The following is a 24037-nucleotide window of genomic DNA, read 5'->3' on the forward strand; positions in this document are numbered from 1 at the left end:
AAAAGAATGAAGCTAAAGATTTCGAAGCACTATCGGTGGACCGTCAACTTTAGAGTGCTCCTGTTACAAAGTTAACCTGTCTGTCGAAAGCTGTATATTTCATAAATACGCGATTGAGGGCGGGTCGCGTAGAGGTGATAATTTTTGAGTCTAACGTTTATATTCCAAAGACAAAAAGGATGTAATGTGAGGAGCGGCGTAGCAGCAAGCCACGGGCGCCCGCGTGCGTGAGGCGTCCAATAAAGTTTGCAGCTAGCGGAATGCTCGGAACTCGCGCCATCAATGGATTCCTCCGGGCTCATTTCAGGCAGCTTTATTGCGCGTCCGGTCTCCTCATCGCTACACGCGCCAACCGCGCACCTTTCTGATTTGTCGCGCCAGAACCGCCGTGCAATTTCTTCCGTCAGTTAACCGACTTTTCCATATCGTTCTGTGTACGACAAGCTAGGTATTCCCCGACATATGGAAGCATTCACAAGCACTTTGCTGTATACAATGAAATGATCCGCATTTCGTTGAAGAATTTTTGCCAATCCACGAAAACAATGTCTGCCATCCCGAAATTATGGTAAAGAGCTCAGTGGACTGCAAAATGTCGAAAAAATAATGTCGGAGTCACTGTTACCAACGCTTATTAATTATAATTGTGACGGGTTTGCGCTATATTTACGTATGCTGCTTAGTACTCTAAAAAGGGAGTTTCTATCTCGTGAACCAAATTAGGTGTTTAGAGTAGTGTACTTGTGCTCGTGAGGGTCTGCATTCAGATTCCTATTAGGTTATTTAGGTTACCTTTGGTTTTCCTCAATCAATTGAGATCATGACCGTATACTTGCTTAAACCAAACCGCTACCATGTCAGTTTGTCATCACCGTGTTTTCCTATTCGAGTTAGTGATCTGTCTCTGACGACATCGACGCTGATGGTACGTTACAAACAATATGCCTTCCATGTTGCACTAGTCGCCAAAGTTTATCGTTAACTATGGCTCCGGAGCATGTTCACCCATTTAACACTCTAGAATTTTTTTAAATCTGTTTGTATCATTCAGTGGTTGATTGTGTCATGTAAAGTCACTATCTAGTAAAAAGTACCCGGTCAGCCTTACATAATGTGGAACTGACCACTAGATGTCACGAGAGGCATCAGCAAGTATAAAATGAGGCTGGGAGTATTGCGTTGTCATAGAGAAGCAGTAATAACAGAATAGGTAAGTCAGAAGAGCTCAGTTACATCGAACTTGGACTACTCATCGAATGTCAACTGAGTAACAAATCCACACGGGAAATTTAAATCCTTCTAAAGCTGCCCAAGTCCACTGTGGTAATGCGATTGTGAGGTGGTAAACGCGAAGAAACAACCACAGGTAAACCGAGATCAACCAGACCTCACGTACTAACAGACAAGGAGCGTCGAGCACTGCAGAAGGAGTCACTCGTGAGATACGAAGTGCTGCCAGCTAGCATAAGGACTTAGCTTACAGAGTTAAAAAGAATAGGGTTCAATGGGCGTACAGCGCCTCTTAGCCACACATTTTGTAATCAGTGCTAATCGACGTTTGAAGTGGTGTAAAAAAGGACACCACTGGACAGTGGATGACAGAAAGCGAGTGATTTGGAGGGATGAATTACGCTATACACTGTGGAAATCCCATAGGAGGATTGGGGTTTGGCGAATGCCCTTGAGAACGGTAACTGCAGTCATGTATGGCGCCAATATTGAAGTACGGTGAAGGTAGTGTAATGTTATGGCGGCGTTTCTTGTGGTTATGGTATGGTCCTTTCATCGCTTCTACGACAACGCTAAATGCGGAAGGACATGAACGCATTCTACAACATTGTGTGCTGCGTACAGTAAAGGAACAGTTCGGAGACGATGTCAATTTGTAAATTTGGCGTAAGATCTTATGGGACCAAACTGCTTAGTTCATCGGTCCCTAAGCTGACACACTACTTAATCCAACTTTAATTTACGCTATGGACAACACACACACCCATGGCCGAGGGAGGACTCGAACCTCCGACCGGGGGAGCCGCGCGGACCGTGACAAGACGGATTAGACCGGGCGGCTAGACGATGACATATGGTATCAGTATCATAATGGAGCCTGCCGTAAAGTAGCGTCTGTGAAGAAGTGATTTGTGAGCAATAACGTTCCTGAAATGGACTGGACTGCCCCAAGTATCGACCTGAACTCAGTGGAACGTCTGTAGGAAGGGTTACAAACGTCACCTTCGCTTCAAACCCCAGCATATAACGTTACTGGCCTCTCTGTTGTGGAAGAAAGGACTACCATTCCTCTACAAACAATCAGACATCTTCCACAAAACTTTTGTCAGTTCACTTGCCGCATCGAATTCGGTTGATGTCCCTCATCTTCGTCGGGAACTAAAACTGACTGTCATGAGCGAGCACGATCATTCTTTTATATCCCAGAACGACATCCGATTGGCTGGATTACGTCATGATGGCGCGTAGAGAGGTGGCACACTCTACATTCATAGATTTTGCTCGTGCTCTGTATCTACCGTTGCTTGAAGCGCCATTCATCGCATCATGCGGTGCATTGCGGGAAGCATTCTTCTGCATTTTTTCTTGTCAAGTGCACGCTTCCATGCATCTTCTATGCAATCTGTACGTGACATTAGACCAACGCTGTTGAGAAAACCAAGACACGTTTCCGTTCAAATAAATCAAGAGGAGAAACATATAGTACGGCTTCCATTCTGCAGTGCAACAAGTATCATGATAGAGAGAGTCTTAAACAGGCAAGGAATCATATCTATCTCCCCGCCACTCAGAAAATTTAAACAAATATTGCGACCCATTAAAGATAACCAGGCCTCGGGATTTTCTAACATTCCCTGCGCGTTTGGCAAGAACTACGTATGCCAGGCTAAACGGACGGTCCTTGCATCAGGCGTCAGCGTCACCTTAAATAGAAGTAACTGGATAAATGGACAGCGGCGGAGAGCAGCCTGTTAAATCAGTACAAGTTCTTGTACAAGTTCTTGTTTGAACAAGCGAGACTACTGGCTCACGTTTCGAACAACTGAGACTGCGTGGTCAGAGAAGTTGTTGAAATCAGATTTTGTGAAAGCAGCTTCAATAGAGACACCAACTATGCGCTTTAGCAATGCGTGGAAGCGTGCACTTGACAAGGTGAAAACACACAGAAATTTTTCCCACTGTTCACCACCTGATGCTATGGATGGCGCTCCAAGCAACGACAGATCGAGAGCGCAAGCAAAATTTATGAATCTAGAGTGCGCCACCTCTGTATGTGCCATGGTGACGTAATCCAGACAATCGGATGCCATTCTGGAGGTATAAAAGAGGGAACACAGCCAACTCATGACAGTCAGTTTTAGTCGATGACAAAGAAGATCGTGGATATCATCGAAAGCTTGGAATTTCATTCAAATTTGATGCGGCAATTGAACTTAGAAAATTTCATGCAAGGATTCCACTAATAAATGTCTTGATTATTTTCATCCGATAGTGTAGACTGTTTTGTTGTCGTTGGCAGTTTCTCGTGTTTAAATTTCGAATTGCTGTGCGCCTGACTGCATTCTGCGACATTTTGCTTACGTCATCCAGAGATGTGGGTTGCCCAGAAAGTAATGCACTGCATTTTTTTCTTCAACAGTTCTTTATTGAACATAATGAGAATTACATACACGAAAGAATGGTGTTTTATCTACACACTCTATTTTTCTATTTTTCCACGTAATCTCCATCCCCATTTGAAACATTAACAGATTTGCTATCGCAATTTACAAAAGATTCAGCACTAAATTTGCCCAGTATCGTCGCATTATAGAAACCCAAAACAAAAACTAGGACCAACACAAGAAGAAATTCCGCGTGATAAATTTGTGTCACTTTAATTATTTGAAAAATCAAATTTCGAGAACTCTATGTGCATTCCTTAGGTAAAGAACCACTCCACGTTGTGATTTCTTGTCATTCACGACTACTGTTGACCCACCAGTTCTATTTTTTAATGTGCGTCATGTGTATGTTGTCATGTTTGATGTCAGTATGACACGAAGAATCTCAATACTTTGAAATCTGCTGCTGCTGCTGATATGGGAGTGAGGAAGTCAACTTTGTACGGTGTTTCTCATGGCACTCATGCTATTCGTGGGATTGTGTTGACTGACAGATTCTCTAAAAAGTCGTGCCATTTACTTTGCATAAAATTCGAAGTTTTAGTCAATATTCACAGCTATCTTTGTGAGCAAAGCTTCCCTAACAAAGTCAATGGAGGACGTTATCGAAAGCTTATTCAAATTTAGCTCTATAATTTAACCCAGAAATGTAATACGTCTAGAATCAGCCTGTGTTAATGAATACGTAATAACGGTAGCATTAAAACATTCAGTGAACGCAGAGCACAGACACCAAATATAACTATTAAATAGGTTGAAACGTATTTTCAATTGCAACACAAGGTGCAATCTGATTTCTTCATATATTCACTCTGTGATACCCTGAACGAGTTACTAAGAGATCCTGTTTAAGTTGTTAGTCACTCATTAGCAGACCGTACAACAATTGTTACACAGTGAGGTAATAATGTCACATGAGCAGAAGGTGGTGTAGGTGGATTATTTCCACAGCCATCACTGTCGCCGGCCGAGGTGGCCGCGCGGTTCTAGGCGCTTTAGTCCGGAACCGCGCTGCTGTTACGGTCGCAGGTTCGAATCCTGCCTCGGGCATGGATGTGTGTGATGTCCTTAGGTTAGTTAGGTTTAAGTAGTTCTAAGTTCTAGGGGACTGGTGACCTCAGAAGTTAAGTCCCATAGTGCTCAGAGCCATTTGAATCATTTGAGCCATCACTGTCATAAGAACGATTTAAGTACAGTTACTAGGAATTTCGCGGCATTATTCAAGAAGTATCTGCTGGCACTATACTAATGTAAATTTTCCCTCTAAGAGAATAGCAATTTAGAAAGCTGTCGGAGGAGTTGTAACACACATTTCTTCCAAATACAGTTTAATATTAAACATCCACTTTTTTCTATGCACGTGTGCTAACTTGCATGGGGAAAATTCAAACATACAATCTCTCAAGGAATATATCAGGCTTGGATAATAACCTATATCTACATCATTCCTCTGCAAATCACACTTAAGTGCCTGGCAGAGAGTTCATGGAGCCAACTTCAGACTATTGCTCTATTTTTCCACTCTCCAAAAGCGCGCAGGTAAAACGAGCACCTAAACCTTTCCATGCGACCTCCCCTTTCTTTTATTTCATTACGAGGACCTTTCCTGTCTATGTACGCCGGCGCCACTACAATCTTTTCGTATTCAAAGGATAGACCTGATGCATTCAGTTTCGTGAAATTATCCCGCCACGACGAGAAACGCATCTTTTTAACGATTACCACAGCAACTCGCGTATGACATCGGTGACACACTCTTCCCTTTTTCGCGATAATATAAGTCGACCTGCTTTTCTTTGAACTTTTTCGATATCCTCCGTCAGTCATATATGGTAAGGATCCCACACTGCGCACCAATACTCCATAAAATAACGGACAAATATAGTGTAAAATATAAGAGGAATTTTCAGATCTCAGGTGTATGTGGGCATTGCATTGAATGCAACGGCGACGAGTGACAATTTGTGCTGAAACGGACTCGAACCCGGATGCAAAGTTTCTCTAAAACGTTTGCCTTAAGCGCTACGACTCGGACATGACTTAAAGCATCAACGAATGAGAAAATGGCAAAAACGTTCTATAAAAATGCAAACTAAGTAATGTGTAACCGCAAGTAGATTAAAAAGAGTTATCTAATGGAATCTGATGTTTAACTGACGTCTCTGAAACAACACAATTTTGCAGAGGCTATATTAAAAGGCTCTTTTATCATATTCGTTGAACAAACGCAAGAGGAGAGTTAAATATAGAAAGTTACCACGGTGTAATGGAAAACTTTCTCTGCAGAAATAATGGAAATGAAATTTCGTGTTCCACAAAACAGCATAACCTGCTCAGAGAAAGTTTTTCACCACATGCGTTATCTGGAAGCGTGTTCCGGCTAAGACGACGCATTCATTTTGCCAATACCAAAAGCAGCATTCTGAGAGCGACCCAGGAAAAGAACCCTAGAGCAACACTGCACCCATAGTGACCGCAAAAGACCGAAATAAAAACAGGTCTCCAGGATTCCGTCAGAACTCCACACACCCATTTCAGTGTCACATCACGAAACATGACATAATACAATAAAATTGTTTCAGTTTTTATGCATATCAATTGCAATGTTTCTTCCATCCTTCTTTGTGAGATCTCGCATTAATTGTTGTGATCATTGACTTCGTGGAAGAATTAAGGTGGGGGAAATATAGTAGATCTTCTGCCCTCTCGACAGATGTTTCTATTACTGACCACTGTAGCACCGCAGGAACGGAAGATTTTTAGTTAATTATTTTTTTTTTATTTTTCAACATCTGACAAGGATGTCCGGTGATTAGTTTGAACAGTAGACCGTATAACTGTGTAGTTAGACGTTCCGCGTAATTTAATTTCATAGTCGTACCACAACAGCGATAGAGTATCCATCTATGACGTTCCCAGGTCACAAAGAACATCGTCAGCACTGACCTTGCACACATGTAACTCCAGTGAATGCTTTCTGACGGAAAAAGTGAAATTACGTGTTCGAAATAAATCAGTTCTGCAATGATTCATTGTACCTGTGTTTTAGACCTTTTGGCAAATCATCTGATAATCTGTATGCAATCAATGGGACATAATGTTTTATGGGTTCTGTCTATACGAGTTTACTCATATGCGACCTCTCTGAGCGAATCGCAGCAGTTTGACAGACGAAAGATGATCCACAAGCACGCAAATTATGTTCGTTGATATTTTTCTTGGTAGTTATTTGTGAATTTTTTCCAATGAGAATGTCTCCAGTGTACATTTATGACTCTTATCAATGTCAACAGTTTTAAGTATACAATAAGACCTCTTATTCATTGAAAACGAACATCCATTGCGCTCTAAATGCGCGTATTTAATCACTTTTACGTCAACTTGCAGCCAACAACTGGTACATCCAGTCGCAGCCCTCAAACTAGGATTGGTGATGGTCTCTGTGCATATTTGTATTTCTGACGAAATTTAGCGTTTACATATACGAAAAAATAATTACTGCAACGGAATAAGCAAATTGTCGGTGCTAGGAAGAACGGCCATCATATTACATTAGTGTTGTTACCAGGCCTGTCAAGGTATACGAGATGTCGTGAACAGCGCCAGATGACGAGCGATCACGGTGAAGGACACAGAGACACCGCGTACTCGGGTGAGACTGTGTTATCAGCAACTGTCAGAGTTTGAAAGAGTCCTCATTGTGGGTCCCCATTTAGCTGGCTGGTCGAATAGAACGTGGGATATTCGATGCGACAATAATCCGCTGTTCTACATTTATATGACCACTCTGCGTTCACACTTACACTCTGTGGTCAAAAGTATCCGGAAACCCCATAAACATACGTTTTTTCATGTTAGGTGCGTTGTGCTGACACCTACTGCCAGGTACTCCATATCAGCGACCTCAGTAGTCATTAGACATGGTGAGAGAGCAGAATGAGGTGCTCTGCGGAACTCACGGACTTCGAACGTGGTCAGGTGATTGGGTGTTACTTGTGTCATACGTCTGTACGCGAGATTTCCACACTCCAAAACCCCCCTAGGTCCACTGTTTCCGATGTGATAGTGAAGTTGAAACGTGAAGAGACACATATAGTACAAAAGCCTACACGCTGACCTCGCCTGTTGACTGACAAAGACAGCCGACAGTTGAAGAGGGTCGTAATGTGTAATAGGCTGACATCTATCCAGACCATCACACGAGAATTCCAAACTGCATCAGGACCCACTGCAAGTACTGTGACAGTTAGGCGGAAGGTGAGAAAACTTTGATTTCATGGTCGAGGGGCTGCTCATAAGCCACACATCACGCCGGTAAATGAAAAACGACCTCTCGCTTCTTGTAAGGAGTGTAAACATTGGACGATTGAACAGTGGAAAAACGTTGTGTGGAATGACGAATCACGGTACACATGTGGTGATCCGATGGCAGGGTGTGGGTATGGCGAATGCCCGGCGAACGTCACCTACCAGCGTGTGTAATGACTACAGTAAAATTCGGAGGCGGTGCTGTTATGGAGTGGTCGCGTTTTTCATTTAGGGGGTTTGCACCCCTTGTTTTTTTTCGTGGCGCTGTAACAGCACAGGCCTACTTTGATGTTTTAAGTACCTTCTTTCAACACGATCGGGCACCTGTTCATAGTGCACGGCGTGTGACGGAGTGGTTACACGACAATAACATCCCTGTAATGGACTGGCCTGCACAGAGTCCTGACCTGAATCCTATAGAACACTTTTTGGATGTTTTGGAACGCCGACTCGTGCCAGGCCTTACCGACCGACGTCGATACCTCTCCTCCGTGAGTTTTGATCACATAGTGTTAGTGCCTGGCAGAGGGCTCAACGAACCACTTTCACTCCTTTTCTCAACCGTTCCACACACTAACAGCGAGCAGCGGACGGAAACGTGATGGCAGGTATTCTCGTCAAGAAGGTTCTGATCGAAGTTAGGTCGTCGCATTATGCACCAAGTACGTCGTAATGCATTCACTTGTGCACTTGGCATCCGACAACGAATAGTGGCCGGCCACGGTGGCCGAGCGGTTCTAGGCACTTCAGTCTGGAACCGCGGCACTGCTACGGTCGCAGGTTCGAATCCTGCCTCGGGCATGGATGTGTGTGATGTCCTTAGGTTAGTTAAGTTTAAGTGGTTCTAACTTCTAGGGGACTGATGATCCATGTTAAGTCCCATAGTGCTCAGAGCCATTTGATTTGAACGAGTAGTGGACGTCCTGCACCGGTCTGTGTCATCGCTTAGCAACAGCTACACTATGCAGTTTCCAACCCATGCGGAGGCTAGCGTTAACATCACAGTACAAAAGACTGCGTTTGGAGTGGTGCCGTGAGAACGAAGCATGGAATTTTGATGAATGGCGTCGCATTGTGTTCTTTAACGAATCGCGGGTCCGCACTAAACCGGATGGCCGAGAGAGGGGCGCAGTGGTCAGCACACTGGACTCACATTCGAGAGGACGACAGTTCAATGCCGCGTCCGGCCATCCTGGTTTAGATTTTCTGTGTTTTGTCGAAGTCGCTTCAGGCAAATGCCGGGATGGTTGCTTTGAAATGACACGGCCGATTTCCTTCCGCATCTTTCTCTAATCTGATGGGACCGATGACTTCGCTTTTGATCCCTCCCTCAAATCAACCAACCAACTATCCCGGATGACCGAGAATGACTTCAGATCGCGGTTGTAATGATTTAGGGAACTCTGACGGCACAACGGCGGGGCACGGACATCCTGCGTCCTCGAGTGTTAATTCTCATGTGGCAGAATCGTGGTGCCGTTTTTCAATTGGACAGTGTTTGTCTAGACATGATACGTGTGTTAATGAACTGTCTACATGATGTTGAGGTACGCCGGTGGGCATGAAAATCACTAGATCCCAGCCCTCACTTCAGGTCCGTCACAATGCCTGTATCCAGGATATCAAGGACGAGCCACAACAGTTGTGAGCTACTTTGCCTCAGGAGAGGATACAACGGTTTTGACACCCTTCCCAACTGAATCGTAGCATGTATCCAGGTCAGAGCATGTGAATAATCATACCGATAAGCGGGCTAACATAACGAAGTTGTGTCTGCAGCTGGTGGTCTTGCAGTTGCGTTTTCACTCCCGTAGCACGGGGCCCCGGGTTCGATTCCCGGCGGGGTCAGGGATATTCACCTGCCTCGAGATGACTGGATGGTTTTGTTGTCCTCATCATTTCATCATCATTCATGAAAGTGCAGAGAATGGACTGAGCAAAGTTTGAGAATTTGTGCGGGCGCTGATAACCGCACAGTTGAGCGCCCCACAAAGCGAACATCGTAATCAAACCAAGTTAGCTGACTCGATTTTGCAGTCACTGAAATAACATCACTTACCCTGTCAATCGGTAAAGTGTGAAGTTTCACTTCGTTTCCTCCCCTCCTGCTAGGTGTTTCACTTTTGTGAACGCTTAAGATCTGGACGACATGGCAGCCGTAAGAGGCTATCAAATCTACACTACTGTTTGCGAAAATTGCATCACCAAGAAAGAGAAACTACAGTGAAATTTTTTCCAAAGATTAGGAATATGACAGTACACAAACGATTAGAATTACAAAGCTTACCTGCAGCAGGGAGCGGCGTCGCGGGATGGTCAGCTCACTGGACTCGCATTTGGAAGGACGACAGCTCAAATCCCCATCCGGCAATCCAGCTTTAGATTTTCCGTGATTTTCCTAAATCAGCTAAGGCGTATGCTGGAATAGCTCCTTTGAAAGGGCACTGCCGGTTTCCTTACCTATTTCTTCGTGATCCGAACTTGTGCTCCGTCTCTAATGACCTCGTTGTCGACGGGACGCTAAACTCTAACTTGCCTCTGGACTCGCATTTTGACCGTAAGAATTCAGCGCAGCGTGAAGTCACCAAATGCTTCAATTAGAGCCTCTAGACGTCGTATGATGGAATCCAAGACCGCCTGGATATGCTGCTGGGGAACACATTGCTATGTGGTTTGCAGTCACGTCTACGTAGTAGTGGTTGTAGGAGGACCGAAATGAGCAAGTTGCCGACCAACAATGTACCAGACCTGTTCCAAATGTGACATACCAGACGAGCGTGCAGGCCAGGGAAGGCCGCTTGCACATTCCTCGCCACGTGTGTTCGGGCACTGTTCTCATGAAATTGCCACTGGCTCTAAGACGTCCCTGATGTAATGGTTGCTGTGCAGATTGCCCTCTGTGCGTGAGGCTAGATCTCATGTTGTAGCCAAGGGGCCCCAAATCTTAGAATAGAGGTTTGGCAGCTAAGCCGCTGAACAATGCAATCTGCCCGATACCTGTCACCGCGATAGCGTCTAACACGTATGCTGCCATTACTCGAGGCCCACGAGAAAGATAGGCCGTGTCTCGTTCGTCACAGCACGTGAGACTGCCGGTCACAGAATGCCAGCAGGCATCTACGGCGGGGAGCGAGTGACTATTTCTACATCTACATCTACATTTATACTCCGCAAGCCACCCAACGGTGTGTGGCGGAGGGCATTTTACGTGCCACTGTCATTACATCCCTTTCCTGTTCCAGTCGCGTATGGTTCGCGGGAAGAACGACTGTCTGAAAGCCTCCGTGCGTGCTCGAATCTCTCTAATTTTACATTCGTGATCTCCTCGGGAGGTATAAGTAGGGGGAAGCAATATATTCGATACCTCATCCAGAAACGCACCCTCTCGAAACCTGGCGAGCAAGCTACACCGCGATGCAGAGCGCCTCTCTTGCAGAGTCTGCCACTTGAGTTTATTAAACATCTCCGTAACGCTATCACGGTTACCAAATAACCCTGTGACGAAACGCACCGCTCTTCTTTGGATCTTCTCTATCTCCTCCGTCAGACCGATCTGGTACGGATCCCACACAGATGAGCAATACTCAAGTATAGGTCGAACGAGTGTTTTGTAAGCCACCTCCTTTGTTGATGGACTACATTTTCTAAGCACTCTCCCAATGAATCTCAACCTGGTACCCGCCTTACCAACAATTAATTTTATATGATCATTCCACTTCAAATCGTTCCGCACGCATACTCCCAGATATTTTACAGAAGTAACTGCTACCAGTGTTTGTTCCGCTATCACATAATCATACAATAAAGGATCCTTCTTTCTATGTATTCGCAATACATTACATTTGTCTATGTTAAGGGTCAGTTGCCACTCCCTGCACCAAGTGCCTATCCGCTGCAGATCTTCCTGCATTTCGCTACAATTTTCTAATGCTGCAACTTCTCTGTATACTACAGCATCATCCGCGAAAAGCCGCATGGAACTTCCGACACTATCTACTAGGTCAAACGAATTGGATAATTCTTGACTGCGTATTTGAATGCGTGCAATTTCTCGATGGCACACGACAAAGTCAAGACCTTTAGTGTCTACCTTTCCACTTAAATATTGATTTCCCGTAAGCCCTGTACGGAGCCGAGCGTTCGCGAAGTGTGGCGGACAAGCCGATCAGTGTGACGTCGCAAGTTCGTTGCCGGGCCCGTATATCTCGTTGGCCCCGCCATCACTGCACAACGAGAGGAAGCGGAACTCATCAGAAAAAGCTAAAATTTTCTTCTCAGCACGCCACTGGCCGCTGTCCAGTTGGCTGCATCCGGCGCGCTAATCACCCTACATATTTACTAAAATGGACGCGCGTGTAATAGCTGCGTTAACTATGTTAGCGGTAGATGAAGATGGGCGGAGAAAATCGCGAGCAACATTCTGGACTCTTCGATGGCTTGAACAGTGAACTGCTGCCAGAGGAACACTGTATATTCTGCTCAACAAATTTGGATACCTCCCCGTGGAAGTTATTCGTTAACTGAATTGAATCTCTGTGACATTTTCGGTTTTAAACTGAATCTAGTCGAAGTATAGCGTCTGACGTCTGACTGCGCAGGCGTAATATTCATATTCTCCATGTTGTTCTGGCTACCATCCCTCTCAAGTAACATACTTCATCACGTATGTCTGAAGATAGAGATTCGTCTCGTAATTTTATTCGAATGGAAGGAGTTACTCAGCATCGTTGAAAAACATATTTCCGAGCAAATTGCAAACATGAGGCAATCCATAATAGGAAAAGATAGGTTTACATTTTTTACATAAAGTTAAATAAAAGTAAAAACATCCGGTGTGAAACTTGTGTTTATTTCCTGATATAGACTGGCAGTCACGTCAAGATTTCTGAGCACTGTGGAAACAGTCCAGTCGTTGGTCTATGCAACAAGAATCGCAGCAAATATGTTATTTATAATAAATGACATAGGTTATTCCTGATAATACTTATATTAAATTAAACCTTGTAGAAAATAAAAGGTGAAAAGAAATTGTAAATAGCCAGATCCGAATACGCTATCAACTACGCTACAGCTTCAGCATGACAGCATCGCCTAAGTTACATGGTAAACAATATATAAAGACTGTAACTGCAGATGCCATTATTTGATATTTAACTATGAGAAACTGTACCAACATCGACGCGCTTTTGATAAATCATTATCGTGTCGTAGCTCTGAAAAGGTATACCTTCATAGCGCGCAAGTTATAACACGAAAATTATCAAATACGAAATGCCTTTTAAGTATCGATGTGTAGTTTCCTTTCACTTTATTATAACAAACCGAACTAAACCAACGCATTTACGAAAGCACGTTAGTTCAAATGGTTCAAATGGCTCTGAGCACTATGGGACTGAACATCTGACGTCATCAGTCCCCCAGAACTTAGAACTTCTTAAACCTAACTAACCTAAAGACATCACACACAACCATGTGCGAGGCAGGATTCGAACCTGCGACCGTAGCAGTCGCGCGGTTCCGGACTGAAGCGCCTAGAATCGCTCGGCGACCGCGGCTGGCAGCATGTTAGTGTCCTGGTGTTTTGAAACAGGTTATATTCCTATCATTAAACACAGAATTTAATTTCGTATGACTTCATACTTCGAAGTTGTGCTTGTGACGTAAAACCGATGCTGCATGTATTGGCCACGATCCTCTCCACGAGGCGATAATCCGGCATGGCAGATTCTTCCTTTCACGTTTCCCATTGTTTTGAAACGTGGAATTCCACGCAGTGACGTCACAAGTCCCTCGTCCGCGAACGTTTTTATAACCAGTGAGAGGACGCATTTCGACTTCAGTGGTTCCTGGACAGTGGAACCCGATGCAATGGTACGCATGCCACCAGTGCAGTGCTACGCAGAAGGTGTTTAACTGTTGCCGCAGAACCGTTCACACACGTTTCAGTACTCCATCGAGTCAACTCACGAGGAGAACACGGCAAGTGTCTTTAACCTATTGCACAGGAACGTCGCTCAGTGAAAGAGGATTCAAAATAAGCGAACATGTGTGTCGTCTTATCCGTAGATGTGCGACCATTTCTGAGAAAACGACGGTAACAGTTCTCTTTGTGCCTGTTAGCGCATGATAAGTTCGACGAAAGAGGTGGCAAAGTTTTGCTCCCCGTATTCAAAACGCGATTATTGCTTTAATTCCTGTTTCTGTCTTTCATTTGTCTACCCATGTCCGTAGAAGATTACTACAAGAATGTTTTTCAGTGCATATTGAAATAACGTTACCTATATTCACCTACCAATTGTCTGTCTGGTGAATGAATTAAAAAAAAATAAATAATTAAATAATGGAACGAGAAAATTATTTGAAATTGTTTTTGGTGAAATTCCTGCACTGTCTTTTGATTCATAATCAACTGCAAGCGACATTTTCGGAAAAATGATCCGTTATACGTGGTTTACAGAGAAATTATTGCCAATGCGTGAAAAATTCAGTAATGTTAGCGATGTTTCTTTCCCAAGTGACATTCGTACGCAGAAGTGTCACTGTCGTAAATTTGCCTTCGTTCGATGCGCATGGTGTTCGGAATTTATGTTTCGAATCTTTCTACGATATCTATCATTCACGGGAATGCACCAAATCTTCACGAAGAATAAACATAAGAATAAAATGTAAGAATTACTAAAACAATTTATATAAGAATGAGATGTAGGAGTATGGGAATTTAGAAAGTCTGTAACCCATGAAAATGCCATAAACACACAAACTATATAATAAATGTACTACACGCATTGTTAAAACCAGTTGCAGTTTTACAGTTAATGCAAAGCCCTTATATCTCCTAATTGGATGATAAATTTTTTTGTAGTAACCTTCTACGAACAAGGGCAGATAAATAAACTAAAAGAGTCAGTTTTCGAACATGGGGTGCAAAAGTGTGAAGCCGCGACGGCTAGGCACTGTGTCACCTCTTCGGTTTAACGTTCTGCGTGCTAAAAGGCATATAAATTACTGCGAGAACCTTGACCGTCGTTTTACCAGAAATGGTCGAGTATCTAAAGATAAGCCGAAACACGTGTTCGCTTATTTTGATCTCTCCTACTCTGAGCGAAGTTGCTGGGAAATGCCGGGTGATAGCGCTTGCTGTATTTCCCTCGTCAGTGTACGAAGCTGTTCCATCCGTTACGGCTACGTGGTCAGGCTGGCAGTCATCAAGAGCATTGACCACATAATATGGTGCGACACCCGCTATCACTCTGCACGAGCATCTTCTGTCCATTGGCACCACACACGCACCACTATCGTTGGAGCATGTACTGTGCCAGCCGCAATCTCATGGTACTACAAATCCATTTCCAGGAGACCAATAATTTTGTCCATTTCCAACTCACTCATTTGCTGTTACTTTGTCTTTAGACGTCGACGAGACATACCGTCACTTGCTTGCACGTTTCCTCTTCGCCTGACGGCTCTGCCCACTGAGCGTGGGGTAATAGTGACCTGTCTAGGCACACAAGAAAGAACGCTGCTGTGCCTACGTGCACACTCATCTCTCCAATATTGCAAGTGGAGGCCACGACGTTGTGATCACAGATTTACTTCGAACTTTCTGCACCTTCAGTAGGTCATTACAACAACATAATGTACAAGTAGTAAGGTGCACTACTGTCGCAATTCCGAGAAAGTCGCAAGAGAAATTTTATGCATCTATCATGTAACTGATGTGTATGTGCATATGTGCCAGATGTTACAGTTCATGGCGGTCTAGTGGTTAGCATTCGAGCTACGTTGATGAGGCGGCGGTTCGACTCACGCTCAGACATAATTTTTAATGTGTATTGTTTTCATTGCTGGTCACTATTTAATTTAAATGTTATTTGAGAGGTAATACAATTAAAAAATCACGTGTATTTGCATGATGTTTTAGTGGATGTCATGTTACTTGAGTGGTTACTATTTTTAGTTAAATTTAGTTATTAGAACAAACATTTTTATAACTGTAGACAAGTGAGTAAAGGAATGCATAGTGTGCTGGCGTAAGCTGTCGCCAGTACACAAGTCGACAATGATGTAGCGTCAAGATCGATAGTAGGCGCTGGATCAAGCGCGCCTATCTCGAGATAGGCCAGAGACACACCAACAAGCAACGCTCCTCCAACGCCCTCTCGAAAGCATGTATTTAAGCTGCTGCCGCTGACCGGAGGGCCTCACTGACTCACTAACTCATATTCCAGTTGGCGTCTGACAGTTCACATCGCAGGTTATGACAGTACATAGCGACCAGATTAGTGTAATAGCAATATTACCAATATTGTCTGCAAGAGGACTGTTACTGATGAGCTTGTACCAAGAACATGGACTCTGTTCAAGTTCAGCAGCAGCTTCTTGTAAATAAAGAACCGTATCAATCCATATGAACATTTGTGTTGTAGAAAGTGGATACCGGCCACCCATAACCACATCCTCTCCCTTACTTCCTGTGGTACAGGACTCTACACATAGTTTTCCTGAAACTCTGTGCCTGTCGTGATTAGATAAATCCCTTATACTTGCAATCGGGTAAGGTGCCCGGAACTACTTTGCCTCGACACTTCAAGGTGGGTGCCATTTGGCAGTTAACCTGCGCAGCAGCGAGGCGTTGCTAATGTTGCAAAAACGAATAGTGCAGGGACAAATTTTTTTAATATCACAGAATTTACACTTGTACTACAAAAATGAAGTTTTGAACCGTAGCCCCATATACACGTTCCTCTTGAACTCCAATGTCCGGCACCTACCCATAGATACATCACTCCTGCGTTTTTTTCGGAACTGCCAGAGTTGTGCACCTCACTACTTGTACATTATGTTGTTTTAATGATCTACTAAAGGTGTACAAAGTTTGAAGGAAATCGTGTTCCCAACGTCTCGGCCTCCCCTTGTTAATCACTTATTACGGTTCCACTGTTCTACATATCCTCCGATTTTGAAGTAATTCATACAGTTCCTTCTGGGTGTTGCAATATTCGCAGACGGTAGTGTGTTTCCTTGATAAACACAAAGAGCTCGGTATTCCTTACCTATGACTAGTAATATGTATAATTTGGAAGATTGAAATTATCAGGTAAAAATACAAAGGGCAAAAAGTTATCTATAATTTACACAGGCATCAGACAGTTATTCTAAGAAAGCACATGAAAGAGAGGCAGTACATGAGAATAGAACGATACCAGGTTGTAGTCTCTCCATCATGTTATTCAATGTGCACATAGAGAAACCTAAAAATGTAACTAAGGACAAATCTGGTAAGGGAATTGAAATTCAGAAAGAAGAAACAAAAGCTTTGAGGTTTGTCAATGGCGTAATTCTGTCAGAGACGGCAAAAGGTATGGAAGTGCGGTTGAACGGAATGGATAATAGCTTGAAAAGTGGTTATAAGATGAGTGTCAACAAAGGTAAAACAAAAAAATAATGTAGTGCAGTAGAACTAAATCAGGCGATTCTGAAGGAATTACGTTACGAAATGAGACACTAAAAGTAGGCGACGAGTGTTGCTAGATAGGCAGCAAAATAACTGACGATGGCCGGAGTTTAGAGGATATAAAATGCAGACTGACAAAATTAAGAAAAGCGTTTCTGTAAAAAGGAAATTTGTTAACATCTAATATAAATTTAAATATTACTATGACCTTGCTGAAGGTATTTTTCTGGAGTGTGGCCTTGTACCAAAGCGAAATGTGGGTTATGAATCGTGCAGACAAGAAAAGAATAGAAGCTTTTGTAATGTAGTGTTGCATAACAATACTGAAGATTTATGGAGAGAGAGAGTAACTAATGAAGAGGTACAGAATCTAACTACGATGGAAAGAAATTTATGGCTCTGCTTGACATAAACAAGGCACAGGTGGGACACGTCAAGGAATAGTTCATTTGGTAGTAGAAGGAAATGTGCAGGCTGAAACTTCTAGAGGGAGACCATGGCTTGAGTATGACAAACAGGCTCTAGTGGATATAGTGAGCAGTACTTATACAACGATGAAGAAACGTTCGTGGGATATTCTGTTATGAAGACTGTATCGTACCAGTCGTCGGACTGAAAACCATAACGAAAACGGTATTATAATTACACGTCAGCCACGAATGTACGTGATTTTAATAGAGGAAAATGGTTTATTCTTCTGCTCCTTGTATTATGGAATATCCACTGTACTTCTCTGTCATGTTCCTGGGCTAAGTTGGGTCAATGAAGTTTTCAAAATTCTTGCTTATCGTTTGCGAATGATAGTCCGAAGGTTTGGGTTGTGAATCATAAGTAATAACTGCTACTTTTGTTTGGCAAATCGTTTCGCACACAGTCTTATTTCCACTCTTTGTTAACAGGGCATTACGTATGAATGCACGGCTCTCTTAACATATAACTTGCCTTTTAACTTTGTGATTTTATTTCTTTGTAAAAATCTAACGTAACACGGCCTATTTGCTAGTACGTCTTGTCATTCGTATATGGTCTCTCGTTTACCACGGCAACATTTAAAACCAAATCCTGTTGACAGAACAATTTTTCCTACAGTATACTTTGCAGCCTCGAGGCCATGTAGTGTGCGGAAAACCTGTGAAGATTGTGCAAGTCGCTAGAGTCTTCTGTTGCTCATAATTTCTCAGCTATTGCTACCGAATAACATGTATATCTATTCCGTGAATGTTAAATTATTTCTGAGCGCATTCCTTCTTCTTCCTCACGGTACATACTTGAATCACAAACGTCCGTCAACATTTACCCAACAGATACCACAGTTTACGTACCACCGGCTTAAGTAACTTAAAAATTGCTAGCTCGTTGTGTCTTATAATCTACTGGCACTGCCACTCACTTGTCCTCTTCAGCTATGTCTTATATACTAATAACAGAACTGTGAGACCGTCGTGCCTGTCTATTGACTACGCTAATCTCCAAAACTACTTGACGAATTTTCCTGGTGTTTTCACAGATTACTTGAGCGTAACTAGCGGCAAAATATACTTTTTTTTCATGAAAATTGGATCACGATAAAAAAAGACCCAAAGATATCGTAATTTTAAGTTTTAGGAGTCTGCTCAGATTAGTAGCTCGAATGTTTACCTTAGTGACGGCGTAGTACCCAAACAACCAGTTGATGGCGTTGTTATTTTCGGAGTCCAGCAAAGAACGAATAGACAGCGCTGTTCTTTTTTTTATCTCAGTGACAGAAGTATTTTATGAAGTTTATACCAGTAACAGAATTAAGGGCCGCAATTTTATCTTTAAGAATACAAGCTAACTTTGAATTTACTTGACTAGGATGTACGGAATCACTGATTTTGCTTTGTGTACTAAACTGTTAACGAAATTGCTTTACATCTTTCGATAGGTTTTATTTATATTTGACTTCTTGGCTTTTTACTGATTGGTGTACGGAATTCTAAGGAGCAACGGTATTCCCAGCTCTTTCCACAACTTCTGTTGCGAAGCACGCGCATATAGCTAGTCGTCAATAATTGTAATGTCGTTCAAGAGAAATCGTCATGTCTCCATGTGACGACTTTTTCGACATTTATTTTCTACGCTTGTTATATTAGTACTCGCTACGTTCGAAACCTCTGTTTGCAATTTTGAATAATATTTGCGTAATATCAAAATGAATGCGTACATTGCACTACTTCATTACGAAGAACGGCCCTTAATTCGTCGCATTCGGGAGGACGACGGTTCAATCCCGTCTCCGGCCATCCTGATTTAGGTTTTCCGTGATTTCCCTAAATCGCTTCAGGCAAATGCCTGGATGGTTCCTTTGAAAGGGCACGGCCGATTTCCTTCCCCATCCTTCCCTCACCCGAGCTTGCGCTCCGTCTCTAATGACCTCGTTGTCGACGGGACGTTAAACACTAATCTCCTCCTCCTCCTCCCCTTAATTCGTCTGGACTCCATAAAGTTTTTGAGTTTTCAATAACGTAATGTTATCGTTTGTATTATAGTCATACAATGGTAACAAGTCTGAACCCTGATAATGGCAACAACTTATACTGCCTAAGGCAGAAAGAGAGAACCACAGTCACATGGATAAATCCGTTTATAGTTAACAGACCCGGAGCACCTGGATATAGGTCACGAAAAACCTGCATTACTTTGCTGAAGGCAGTAACATAAACTGGTTTAACGAACTCACGAAAGGGGACAGACTCCGGCCAGACAATGAAGACTTTACGCGCTCATCTTTGACCTACCGTGTCAGTTCACTGAAACAGGAAAAAAAGACGAGACCTATAGCATTCCATCAGACCCGGAATTTGTTAACCACTCCTGGAAACAATGAAATGGGACCACCGCACAAGAAAACAAGTAATAAACAATTTATTTTCACGCTGTGTAAAACGCTGTGAATGAGGTATCACGAACTGAAATAACAGCATTTAAAAATGGCTGAGGACAAATGATTTGAAAGCTTTTGTGTGTTACTCACCGGAGAATACGACGCAGTTTTATTAAAAAAAACACGTTTTCCTAAAATACTCGACTGTATTACATTTTTTACAGTTTTCGTTACCTACATTGAGTGTAATCACCTCTGGAACAACCTTCCGTGGAGACCTAACAGAAAGGCCTGCAGCATCCTCTGAGGTTATTTCTGTAATTGTCCCAGTGCATAATACCGACCGTCTCCTGTCTTTCTAACACCGCACCGTAATCTCAGTTCACCCTCTTTCTTTCCTTTTTCTCTTTTTCTGCTCATTCATTTTTTTCCGCTACCCTTGCGATCCTCCTGTCATTCAGCTTCTCTGAGTGAGGCAGATCTGCCTTCATTTCACTAAAAGATCTCCTATACGCCAGACTAACGATACGTGTATACTGACGGCATTATTATTATTTCGTTCGTTTCTCAGACGTTATGTCTGGTTAAAAATGGAAAGTGACGTGGACCTTGATCAAGCGTGACTTCCTTTTAACTGTACGGTATATGTTACATTGCATTTAGGAACTTTCGGGTAATTGAACATGTATCAATAATTACAGATTTCTGTATATATACGTTTGGATGTAGCTGTGTTGCGTTGATGTACTGGTGGATATTGCGTGGTATGACTCCTGTAGTTGATAATACAATTGGTATAATGTCAACTTTATCCTGATGCCACATGTCCTTGACTTCCTCAGCCAGTTTGATGTATTTCTCTATTTTTTCTCCTGTTTTCTTCTGTATATTTGTTGTATTGGGTATGGATATTTCGATTAGTTGTGTTAATTTCTTCTTTTAATTGGTGAGTATGATGTCAGGTTTTTTATGTGGTGTTGTTTTATCTGTTATAATGATTCTGTTCCAGTATAATTTGTATTCGTCATTCTCCAGTACATTTTGTGATGCATACTTGTATGTGGGAACATGTTGTTTTATTAGTTTATGTTGTATGGCAAGTTGTTGATGTATTGTTTTTGCTACATTGTCATGTCTTCTGGTGTATTCTGTATTTGCTAGTATTGTACATCTGCTTGTGATGTGATCTACTGTTTCTATTTGTTGTTTGCAAAGTCTGCATTTATCTGTTGTGGTATTGGGATCTTTAATAATATGCTTGCTGTAATATCTGGTGTTTATTGTTTGATCCTGTATTGCAATCATGAATCCTTCAGTCTCATTGTATATATTGCCTTTTCTTAGCCATGTGTTGGATGCGTCTTGATCGATGTGTGGCTGTGTTAGATGATACGGGTGCTTGCCATGTACTGTTTTCTTTTTCCAATTTACTTTCTTCGTATCTGTTGATGTTATGTGATCTAAAGGGTTGTAGAAGTGGTTATGAAATTGCAGTGGTGTAGCCGATGTATTTATATGAGTGATTGCTTTGTGTATTTTTCTAGTTTCTGCTCGTTCTATAAAGAATTTTCTTAAATTGTCTACCTGTCCATAATGTAGGTTTTTTATGTCGATAAATCCCCTTCCTCCTTCCTTTCTGCTTAATGTGAATCTTTCTGTTGCTGAATGTATGTGATGTATTCTATATTTGTGGCATTGTGATCGTGTAAGTGTATTGAGTGCTTCTAGGTCTGTGTTACTCCACTTCACTACTCCAAATGAGTAGGTCAATATTGGTATAGCCTAAGTATTTATAGCTTTTGTCTTGATTCTTGCTGTCAATTCTGTTTTCAGTATTTTTATTAGTCTTTGTCTATATTTTTCTTTTAGTTCTTCTTTAATATTTTATTATCCATTCCTATTTCTTGTCTGTATCCTAGATATTTATAGGCACCCATCGCTTCTACGCAGTCGCTGTGGTTATCCAATATGTAACCTTCTTGTTTAGTGTGCTTTTCCTTGACTATGCTACTTTTCTTACATTTGTCTGTTCCGAAAGCCATATTTATATCATTGCTGAATACTTCTGTTATCTTTAGTAATTGGTTGAGTTGTTGATTTGTTGCTGCCAGTAGTTTTAGATCATCCATGTATAGCAAATGTGTGATTTTGTGTTGGTATCTTCCATTAATATTACATCCATAATTTGTATTATTTAGCATGTTGGATAGTGGGTTCAGAGCAAGGTAGAACCAGAAAGGACTTAATGAGTCTCCTTGGTATATTCCACGCTTAATCTGTATTGGCTGTGATGTGATATTATTTGAATTTGCTTGGATATTAAGTGTGGTTTTCTAATTTTTCATTACTATGTTTAGGAACTGTATCAATTTAGGATCTACTTTGTATAATTCCAATATTTGTAGTAACTATGAATGTGGTACACTATCAAAAGCTTTTTGGAAATCAATGTATGCGTAATGTAGCGACCTTTGTTTGATTTTAGCTTGATGTGTCACCTCTGCATCTATTATCAGTTGCTCTTTACATCCTCGTGCTCCTTTGCAGCAGTTTTTTTGTTCTTCATTTATAATTTTGTTCTGTGTTGTATGTGTCATTAATTTCTGTGTAATGACTGAAGTTAATATTTTGTATATTGTTGGTAGGCATGTTATGGGGCGATATTTTGCTGGGTTTGCTGTGTCTGCTTGATCTTTAGGTTTCAGATAAGTTATTCCATGTGTAAGTGTATCAGGGAATGTGTATGGGTCTGCAATGTAACTGTTAAATAATTTAGTTAGATGTGAATGTGTTGAGGTGAACTTCTTTAGCCAGAAATTTGCTATTTTATCTTTTCCAGGGGCTTTCCAATTGTGCGTAGAATTATTATTATTATTATTATTATTATTATTGGTGGTAGTAGTAGTAGTAGTAGTAGTAGTAGTAGTACTTCTAGCAGTAATACTGCATTCACCCTTTACAGACTTCTCCGCTATAATCTTATAATTTGCAACTGAAAAATGTGCCTTAAAAGTGGAGTGTTTCTTGTTTTCGAAAAAGCCATCGATCAATTTACTAACGTATTTTGTGCTTCAAAGTATGGCTGTCTTCCGCATTAGTTTCAAAGTTTCGCCAGTTAATCTGGTCCTCTCAGATGTTTATGCAATATGAATGGTACGACTACTGTGTACGTTCGACAAGCTTCTTTTTCTGCAGGGTGATTTTTGTCACCATGTACGAACTCTAGGTGTTGATCGATGAGAGGATACGCAACAAGAAAGATCTAATGAACGCATGTCCAGAAATGCATGGTTTCCATGCTACAGACCATTTATTCAATTGTACTTTGTTACAGAGACTGTGGTCTCATACTATGCGCTGTACCATGCAGCCACCGTTACAATATGCATGGCATACCCTAGAGGGTGGTACGTCATGCCATAGCGCCCTCTCCTGCCATAGAAATTACGGGAAACCTACATCAGGATGACTGAACGCGGGTTTGAACCGTCGTCGGCCCGAATGCGAGTCCAGTGTGCTAACCAGTGCTCCACCTCGCTCGGTCTCGCATCCCAGCCATGCTCAATGTGTTCAACAGTGTTCAATTTTGAGTCCACTTCTAATCATTATATATGTGAACAACCTTCCGTTTAACATTCAGTAAGCAAAATTGTTACATTTTGCAGACGATACTAGTATTATAATAAAGTCCATTAGAGAGAAAGCAACAGAAAAGTTAGGAAATGACATTTGACAAAAAATTATTAAGTAGTTCTC

This window comes from Schistocerca serialis, chromosome 3 (assembly GCF_023864345.2).
Source record: "Schistocerca serialis cubense isolate TAMUIC-IGC-003099 chromosome 3, iqSchSeri2.2, whole genome shotgun sequence".
NCBI lineage: Eukaryota > Metazoa > Arthropoda > Insecta > Orthoptera > Acrididae > Schistocerca > Schistocerca serialis.